This window comes from Triturus cristatus, chromosome 11 (assembly GCF_964204655.1).
Source record: "Triturus cristatus chromosome 11, aTriCri1.1, whole genome shotgun sequence".
In the NCBI taxonomy this organism is placed as follows: Eukaryota; Metazoa; Chordata; class Amphibia; order Caudata; family Salamandridae; genus Triturus; species Triturus cristatus.
Window position 1 is genome coordinate 1,028,080,206 of NC_140594.1, and position 10,027 is coordinate 1,028,090,232.

At 39.7% G+C, this 10,027-nt stretch overlaps 4 long non-coding RNA genes across 4 annotated transcripts; 1 reads left to right on the top strand and 3 right to left on the bottom strand.

The window, feature by feature from the left end:
* Window positions 1-648: 648 nt before the first annotated feature.
* On the bottom strand, window positions 649-1,611 carry LOC146785851 (uncharacterized). The gene is made up of 2 exons (XR_014970510.1): window positions 1,581-1,611; window positions 649-1,121 (listed from the first exon to the last, which is right to left on the bottom strand). It is a non-coding gene; the product is annotated as an uncharacterized LOC146785851 (long non-coding RNA).
* Window positions 1,612-1,754: 143 nt separating this feature from the next.
* LOC146785852 (uncharacterized) lies at window positions 1,755-2,859 on the bottom strand. Its single transcript, XR_014970511.1, has 4 exons — window positions 2,743-2,859; window positions 2,302-2,433; window positions 2,059-2,160; window positions 1,755-1,873 (listed from the first exon to the last, which is right to left on the bottom strand). It is a non-coding gene; the product is annotated as an uncharacterized LOC146785852 (long non-coding RNA).
* A 3,959-nt stretch (window positions 2,860-6,818) lies between these two features.
* Window positions 6,819-7,781, bottom strand: LOC146785853 (uncharacterized). Its single transcript, XR_014970513.1, has 2 exons — window positions 7,751-7,781; window positions 6,819-7,291 (listed from the first exon to the last, which is right to left on the bottom strand). It is a non-coding gene; the product is annotated as an uncharacterized LOC146785853 (long non-coding RNA).
* Window positions 7,782-8,281: 500 nt separating this feature from the next.
* On the top strand, window positions 8,282-9,244 carry LOC146785854 (uncharacterized). Its single transcript, XR_014970512.1, has 2 exons — window positions 8,282-8,312; window positions 8,772-9,244. It is a non-coding gene; the product is annotated as an uncharacterized LOC146785854 (long non-coding RNA).
* The last annotated feature ends 783 nt before the right edge of the window (window positions 9,245-10,027 follow it).

Below are 10,027 nucleotides of genomic sequence, written 5' to 3' on the forward strand. Positions count from 1 at the left end.
CGTATTCCTGACTTCAGAGAACCAGGGGGACTGGCCCTGAGCCCATTCCGAGTGTGGATGGGTGCAGACGGGCATGCCTTCAGCGTGCCCATTAAGTAGCGTGTGGCTAAAAGAACAACTAGCCCGCTAACTTAATAGTAATGACTGCCCCGTTCCCTACACCTGATTCCCGCCTAATCGGTGAAGATCTTAACAGGATCAGAATAATGGAGACACTTTCTTGATGATGTACAAATAAGGACATTCACTGAAATCCGGTTTCCATACAGTATCATTTGTGTGCGATATAGTTTGATCAGTAAAACAGTATGTCTTTGCAAATTTACTGATCATTTCAATAGAAAATGTTCTGTCTGCAACAGACAATGCGTTAACATGCAACAATTTTGTTACATTAGAAAAAAGCCCATCTCATGTCCATTAAAGCTAGGTGGGTCACGAAAGTTTTGTCCACTAGAAACAGGGGTACCCCAATTAGGATAATAAGGAGAGCGAAGGGGAAAATAAGCTCATCAACAACTCAAGAAAAATATGCTCTACCTAAACATATATCAATGGATCAGGAAGATCTCTCTGATTAAATAAACAAATTTGCCACCATAAAGAGAGGAACACACACTCATAGAAGGCATCAGGCAGTTGATAAAGAAGATTTATGATATTTTTATTATTGTTTTTTTTATATAAATCATATAAGATAACGAATTCAATCAGTGGGTTAACACATAGCTCCTAAACAGAAAATGAATGCACATATGATAATTGATAATACACAATACACATAGTAATCAAAAAGTGGGCCCCCTTCGGGGGTAGAAAAGAGTGAATGTATAATTAAATAACAATCAAATGATTAGGCATACAATACATTCATACACAATCAACCTTAAATGGTAAAAACATACATTGACTCTTAATTAAAAGTAGAGGGACAAAAACAGTGAGCAGAGGGGAAATCTCCTCGTGGTGAAAGGGTGTCTAGGATCAGGCACCGCTAGCTCATAGGGGGGGGGATGCGTCAGGACAAATGCAGTGGGACACGCCGACGCGCGTTTCGGTGCAATCACCCATAAAAATGGGGTGCCACCTTCTTCAGGGCGTTTTCTTTGATGTCAGGGGGCCTGCAGATATATAACATATAAAAGATTTAAGAAAAAAGAAATAGAAGAGAGATAATGAATAACAACACATAATAGGAGCTTTACACATACTAATAGATAGTGCAGTAAATTTAAAGTAAATCAAAAATAATGATGCAACAACTTAATTCTCATGTCACAGATAGACCAGACTTTAGGTGGCAAATAAATATTCATATTCGGTACAAAAAAAGTGAATTAAAAATTAAAAATTTTGACCAATGTTCAAAGAGCAATCCAAATCTGGAGAAACAATATTGCTGCACCTCGTTGGTCATCTAGCATGGGATGGACCACCCATGGATGAACCAAAAACAGATCAGAAAAACTACGCATCAACAGGATAAGAAAATCAAACAATGAAACTATGTTCACTTCTGAGAGAGAGAAATTAATAAGTAAAAAATGATTATAGATATAAATAATATAATGGGGCCTCACCCAACTCAGGTAAATGGGAAGCTTCAAGGATAGTAGTGGTAGATGGCAATAAGGGAAAAGGATAGTACCACTTGCGTTGGGGTTCTAGAAAGTAGAAACAATTAGAAAATAGAATCAGATAAGTCAACAATAGAGCTTACTAGTAACCCAATCTAGAAATAAGGATAGAGAAGCAAAGGGGGGGATGGGGCTTGCCTTTAGATATGAGCGACTGAGGCGGTCATAGGATAAGTCTTCTAAGTTCATGTAGGTTCCATATGATATAAAGAAAACGGTAGTTGACTGGAACGTTCCTATAGGGTTAAGAGAACAGGCTGAATGATACTGACGAAAATAGAACACGGGTGAAGCATCAGTTTCAGTAAATAAATGGACGGCATCAGCTCGGTAAACAAGCATAAACCAATAAAAAAAGGATAGACTAAACAACACATGAAGTGCGTTTAGAGGATGATAGTAATGAAAGTGCAAATATTACCTGTGGGCAAGTATAATATAGAGCTTTAAAATGGAGGCTCTTAAATTCTTAAAGGAAATCCCCTCGGGTCGGGAAGTCAGTTCCGTGATGTCCGTGGGTTAACTGAGAAGAATATATAAACCGGAATAAGTTTTGGAGTCAAACAACTAAGTAAACATGAATAATGACCAGGGAGTGTAAACATTAACAACGAAAAAGGATAGCCCAAACAATCAAAACGTTGAAAATGAGGTTTCATAATACCTTGGGAGGGTCTGAATACCAAGCCTGAACGTTTATAAATCCAATTCACAGAGGAAATGGTAACGTGGAATCTCCGAAGGTTCGTCGCTTAATGGCAGGTAAAGTAAGAAATGAAGAGCGTTGACGTAGTTGCTAAAAGTAATGAAAACATTATTTATGAGCAAAGAATAAAGGAGTACGTCCTCGCTGACATGCAAAGCTGTGGCCGCAGGGGCGCGGGGGAGATACTGAAAGCTGCATGCGATGGAGGCAAACAGCTGAATGTAATTAAAGAAACAGTCTGCGCCGGAGACAACATATGCGCGAAGCAAAGAGGAATGCGTCCTCGCTAACATACAGGACTATAGCCGCAGAGGCGCGGGGGAGAAGATAAACTGCATGCGATAAAGGCTAAAAGGCTGAACTTAATTAAAGGAGCGATCAGCGTCGCCGAGAAAGTACCTTAGTGAACGCTTCATCAAGTTCAGAGCCGACACGGGGCTCATCGGTCAGAGTAGAGGAACAGGTTGCTGTGGCCAGGAACCGCGGGAAACGAAGGGTGAAACGTCAGAATTTTAAATATGATCGCCAGCCAATAGCAGGATAGCATGGTCTCACCGGGCAGGGGCCAATCAAGGAAGAGCAAAGTCGGAATAAAAAAAGAATGAAAATCAATTCTCGGAAATAGGAATAAACCAAGGGCTAGATGGAAAATGCAAATGACAAGCTGAGATGAGTGAAGGTATCTCGCTCGTTAGACAGAAAAGCAAAATTACGAGAAAAAGATGTGACAAGTAATTTAAACAGCATCAGATAAAGGAACCATGTAACACACGGTCAAAGTGGGTGTGTGATGGGGTGAACCGGGGGGGACAGCAGAAAGTAATAGATTAACAACGCAGGGTGGCCACGTTGGTGGAAATACCAAACACGGAGATTCATAAAATTGCGTTTTCCCATGGAAGGGATTCGTTGAGGCCGTTTTTCTGGGAGTCTAGAAGAAAAATCAAAAAAACCTCCCGTTTTTTGCGGATATTGGTGATATTGGCGCCCTTATGGCACTGAATTTTTTCCAAGATAGAATAGCGTAAATCGCTTTCAATGTGTCCGGCCTCTTGCCAATGGGAGACGAGTGGGGCTGAGAGGTTGTTCCTTCTGATATTTGATTTATGCTCCCCGATGCGTATCCTGCATTCCCTGCCTGTTTCCCCGACATAGGGTAGTTCACAGGGGCACAGGATAACGTAGATGACGTTGGCGGTCCGGCAATTGGTCATAGCACCCAGTTCAACTGAGCGATGGCGGAAGTTGATCTTCTCGCCAACCATGGTGTTGGCGCATGCATGACATGTACCACATTTGTGGTGGCCTCGGATCGGTTGGTTGCCCGTGATGGATCGTTGTGCCAGTGATGGCTTGGAGCTGTCATATTTGGCCTTGACTAATAAATTCCTCAAGTTTTTATTGCGTCTAAAGGCAAATAGTGGTTTGCGGATCCTGGGAGTGTTGGCATCAAGATTGAGAAGATGCCATTGAGAGTTTACAATGTGTCGGATTTTGTTGTTAAGTGCCGAATGTTTGGTAATGCATATCAGTTGCTCCGTTTGTTTTTTCTCCTTGGGGGTAAACAGAACGTCACGGTTGTAGTAGCGTGCTCGTTTGAAGGCATCGCGCACTACTTTCTTCGGGTATCCTCTTTGGATAAATTTAAGCTTCATGTTTTCTGAATGATGGAGATAATCTTGAACAGTGGTACAATTTCTGCGCAGCCGGAGAAACTGACCAAATGGAATGCTGTTCTTTTGACTGGGTGGGTGGAAACTGTCGAAGTGGAGGAGGGTATTCCTAGATGTAGGTTTGGTGAAAAGTGAAACTTTCAGTAGGGCATTTTCATGCTTGACTACCACGTCCAGGAATTCCAACATGGTGTTGCTGATTTGGGCAGTGAATTTCAAGTTTGAATCAGCAAGATTGATCCAAGTTAAAAATTCATCTAAGACATCTCTCTCGCCCTGCCACACGAAAAAGATGTCGTCGATAAATCGTGCCCAGTATCAAATATTTTCATAATATGGGGCCACTTCATTGTAGATGTTCTTTTTTTCGAAGTGCCCCATGTAAAGACAGGCTACACTAGGGGCACAAGCGGCCCCCATGCTAACTCCTTTGATTTGATGATAGATGTCTCCATCAAATTCAAAGTAGTTTTCCTCTAGCACTGTTCTGAGGCAATCAACGAGAAAAATGCCGTTGTGTAATGTAGTTTGAGTTTCCAAGATGTCTTTGATGACAGTAAGAGCATCTTTTTGAGGGATATTAGAATATAAAGATTCGATATCCATCGATACTAGGAATTCTCTTTGATGGTTGAATTGAAGACCCTCAATCTTGGATATGAAATGTCCGGTGTCTTTGACATAAGATTCCAGATTGGTCACTATTGGTTGAAGAAATTTGTCAATGTATTTCGACAGTGGTTCTGTCGCTGAACCAATCGTAGAAACGATGGGTCTGAGAGGTGGATCGGTTTGGTTTTTATGTGTCTTCGGGACCCCATAGATGATGGGGAACCTAGTGAAAGTAGGGGTAAGAAATTCTGCTTCTTGATGGCATATTTCACCCCGTGCAATGGCAGTTTCCACCAATCGAAGGATTCTCATTTTCAATTTGGGTTCAGGGTTACTCAGAATCTTGGTGTAGTGTTGGGGGGAATTCAAAAGGTTGTTCATTTTGGATTTGTAGTCATGGGTGTTAAAAATGACAATCCCCCCTCCTTTATCGCAGGGTTTAATGGTAACCTCAGAATTCTGTTTCAAATTGATGAGGGCCAATTTTTCTTGTTTAGGTATGTTGTCAGAGGCATATGGTACAAACTTGAGAGCTTTGTGGACTTTATTAAGAACCGCCTTTTCAAAGCATTCCACTTCTTTGCCAACTTGTTCAATATTGGGTGTGAAATTGGATGGTGGTTTGAGACCCGATAAATTGTCGTTGGAAACAGGGTCACTCGAGTTTAGAAAGAAAATTTTAAGACGTATTTTGCGAAAAAATGCGTGAAGGTCCTTGATAAGTTCGAATTTGTTGAGGTTCGTCGCAGGGACAAAGGAAAGGCCCTTCGTGAGGAGGGTTTCAGTGGAATTGTCCATAGTTTGGTCCGACAGGTTAAAGACTGGGATCTTAGTTACTTCCTCCAGTATTGGTTGTGGCGTGTACGGATGTATCGTTGTGGTTGTGCTGGTTCCTGGAATCTCTGGGCTGTTTGAGGGTCCTGGAAAATGCCACTCGAGTGGGAGTTTTGGTATTGGCCTCGATGTTGGTTTGAATATCGATTTTGATATCTGGGGCGAAAACCACCCCTTTGATTGCCTAAAAAACGATTCTGTCCTCTGTAGTTCTCTGTATCAAATCGTGGGTTGTAGTGTGGAGATCCCTCACTGTCAGAATCGGTGGTGTCAGAGAAGGTGACAACTCGTTTATAGGTATGTTGTTGTCCAGCAGTATATTCACCTGATTGGGTATAAAAGTTGTCAGATAAATATGGGTATGTACGTTCCTGGGTGAACAATCTGATGTCCTTGCGGAGTTTATCGGTTTTTCTTTTGAGAAGATATTCACTAAAAGATTCCAGCTCCAGAGTGATTTCTTCTAATTTCTTTTTTCCTTCTTCGAGGCCGCTGGCCAGTTTAAGTTTATCTTCAAGTTCTGATATCTCCACGTTTAACAGCCGAATAACTTCCCTGGCTGTTTCCACAATGAGGATCATCCAATCCCGCGAGCACCTGTTAGAAATCAGGGCCCACTTTTCAAGGAATTGCCTGATTTCCACAAAGAGCCCAGGGATATTTCTCACTCTAAGACCAATCGGGATGGTCCCCGCTTTGAGGTATTCTAGGATGAAATTAGCATGTGCCTCTGTGCGTTTTGATTTTTTCTTCAGGTTATATAATTTCATCCATTCCTCATCGGGGCCTTTGGGCAAGGAGAAGGGTCTGTCTGACTCGGTGTTGGAGCCTATAAGTCGTACGTAATCATCATCCGAGAAGCCAAATGTTTTGATGCTGTCCATGAATAAAAAATAAAAAATAAAAAATAATAAAGATTGATGAATGAAGTGAATTGCACAAATACGTTCACAAAAAGGATTATGTAAAAAATGAAAACCGATAAATGAGAAACAAGAGACTGAAAAAATGATGCGTTGATTTAAAGATACAGTCTAAGGAGGAGGTGGAGAGGGTGGATCTACCAGGAGGAACGAGTGTGCAATGGTCGATAAAGACAAAATATTGTAAATTAGAACGCGAAAAAACCCCCCAGCAATCAGGGCTGGAAAGAAATGTCCACTAGAAACAGGGGTACCCCAATTAGGATAATAAGGAGAGCGAAGGGGAAAATAAGCTCATCAACAACTCAAGAAAAATATGCTCTACCTAAACATATATCAATGGATCAGGAAGATCTCTCTGATTAAATAAACAAATTTGCCACCATAAAGAGAGGAACACACACTCATAGAAGGCATCAGGCAGTTGATAAAGAAGATTTATGATATTTTTATTATTGTTTTTTTTATATAAATCATATAAGATAACGAATTCAATCAGTGGGTTAACACATAGCTCCTAAACAGAAAATGAATGCACATATGATAATTGATAATACACAATACACATAGTAATCAAAAAGTGGGCCCCCTTCGGGGGTAGAAAAGAGTGAATGTATAATTAAATAACAATCAAATGATCAGGCATACAATACATTCATACACAATCAACCTTAAATGGTAAAAACATACATTGACTCTTAATTAAAAGTAGAGGGACAAAAACAGTGAGCAGAGGGGAAATCTCCTCGTGGTGAAAGGGTGTCTAGGATCAGGCACCGCTAGCTCATAGGGGGGGGGATGCGTCAGGACAAATGCAGTGGGACACGCCGACGCGCGTTTCGGTGCAATCACCCATAAAAATGGGGTGCCACCTTCTTCAGGGCGTTTTCTTTGATGTCAGGGGGCCTGCAGATATATAACATATAAAAGATTTAAGAAAAAAGAAATAGAAGAGAGATAATGAATAACAACACATAATAGGAGCTTTACACATACTAATAGATAGTGCAGTAAATTTAAAGTAAATCAAAAATAATGATGCAACAACTTAATTCTCATGTCACAGATAGACCAGACTTTAGGTGGCAAATAAATATTCATATTCGGTACAAAAAAAGTGAATTAAAAATTAAAAATTTTGACCAATGTTCAAAGAGCAATCCAAATCTGGAGAAACAATATTGCTGCACCTCGTTGGTCATCTAGCATGGGATGGACCACCCATGGATGAACCAAAAACAGATCAGAAAAACTACGCATCAACAGGATAAGAAAATCAAACAATGAAACTATGTTCACTTCTGAGAGAGAGAAATTAATAAGTAAAAAATGATTATAGATATAAATAATATAATGGGGCCTCACCCAACTCAGGTAAATGGGAAGCTTCAAGGATAGTAGTGGTAGATGGCAATAAGGGAAAAGGATAGTTCCACTTGCGTTGGGGTTCTAGAAAGTAGAAACAATTAGAAAATAGAATCAGATAAGTCAACAATAGAGCTTACTAGTAACCCAATCTAGAAATAAGGATAGAGAAGCAAAGGGGGGGATGGGGCTTGCCTTTAGATATGAGCGACTGAGGCGGTCATAGGATAAGTCTTCTAAGTTCATGTAGGTTCCATATGATATAAAGAAAACGGTAGTTGACTGGAACGTTCCTATAGGGTTAAGAGAACAGGCTGAATGATACTGACGAAAATAGAACACGGGTGAAGCATCAGTTTCAGTAAATAAATGGACCATCCCCCCCTTTGCTTCTCAATCCTTATTTCTAGATTGGGTTACTAGTAAGCTCTATTGTTGACTTATCTGATTCTATTTTCTAATTGTTTCTACTTTCTAGAACCCCAACGCAAGTGGTACTATCCTTTTCCCTTATTGCCATCTACCACTACTATCCTTGAAGCTTCCCATTTACCTGAGTTGGGTGAGGCCCCATTATATTATTTATATCTATAATCATTTTTTACTTATTAATTTCTCTCTCTCAGAAGTGAACATAGTTTCATTGTTTGATTTTCTTATCCTGTTGATGCGTAGTTTTTCTGATCTGTTTTTGGTTCATCCATGGGTGGTCCATCCCATGCTAGATGACCAACGAGGTGCAGCAATATTGTTTCTCCAGATTTGGATTGCTCTTTGAACATTGGTCAAAATTTTTAATTTTTAATTCACTTTTTTTGTACCGAATATGAATATTTATTTGCCACCTAAAGTCTGGTCTATCTGTGACATGAGAATTAAGTTGTTGCATCATTATTTTTGATTTACTTTAAATTTACTGCACTATCTATTAGTATGTGTAAAGCTCCTATTATGTGTTGTTATTCATTATCTCTCTTCTATTTCTTTTTTCTTAAATCTTTTATATGTTATATATCTGCAGGCCCCCTGACATCAAAGAAAACGCCCTGAAGAAGGTGGCACCCCATTTTTATGGGTGATTGCACCGAAACGCGCGTCGGCGTGTCCCACTGCATTTGTCCTGACGCATCCCCCCCCCTATGAGCTAGCGGTGCCTGATCCTAGACACCCTTTCACCACGAGGAGATTTCCCCTCTGCTCACTGTTTTTGTCCCTCTACTTTTAATTAAGAGTCAATGTATGTTTTTACCATTTAAGGTTGATTGTGTATGAATGTATTGTATGCCTGATCATTTGATTGTTATTTAATTATACATTCACTCTTTTCTACCCCCGAAGGGGGCCCACTTTTTGATTACTATGTGTATTGTGTATTATCAATTATCATATGTGCATTCATTTTCTGTTTAGGAGCTATGTGTTAACCCACTGATTGAATTCGTTATCTTATATGATTTATATAAAAAAAACAATAATAAAAATATCATAAATCTTCTTTATCAACTGCCTGATGCCTTCTATGAGTGTGTGTTCCTCTCTTTATGGTGGCAAATTTGTTTATTTAATCAGAGAGATCTTCCTGATCCATTGATATATGTTTAGGTAGAGCATATTTTTCTTGAGTTGTTGATGGGTCACGAAAGTTTATCATACTAAAAAGTGGGCTGTGGTTCTATAAAGTTTGAGAAACAAAGATCTAACAAATGAAAAAATATGTGCTAAAGAAAATTGTGACATAACCTTGAAAGCACAGACCTATGAACTTTGCTATTTATTCTGCTAGCTTTATGTCTACTAGCCAGCACATTTCCCAAGAAATCAGCAACAGCAAGCAAGCTATCCAGACGCTAGTAAGGACTCTAGGGCCTTACAAGGCTAACTATAGTGCATTCCTCACCCAGAAAACACATCACCAAAGTCATTATTGCTGCTAAGCTTTATCCAAGTGTGTGATCTTCCCTACAGCTAAGCAAAATGAGCGTGTTTCTCTGGCTGTATTGGGTCTCTTTGCCCTCGACCTATCCCCTTCTTGAATATTTTTATTTTGTGTCTTGTGTAATGTGTTTGTTTGTTTTTCAGAAGGGATATTGGGTGGGGTTAATGTGACCCATTTGGGGTGTAAGTAGTGTTAATTTGTAATTAACATAGTAAAGTTGATATATTGAAATAAAAGAAAAAACATTTTGTTTGCAGATATTCTCCATGGATTATTGTTTTTGTTCTCTCTTCAACTATGAAACATATTTGCTAAATGATGCCCAAAGGGCATTTTCATTA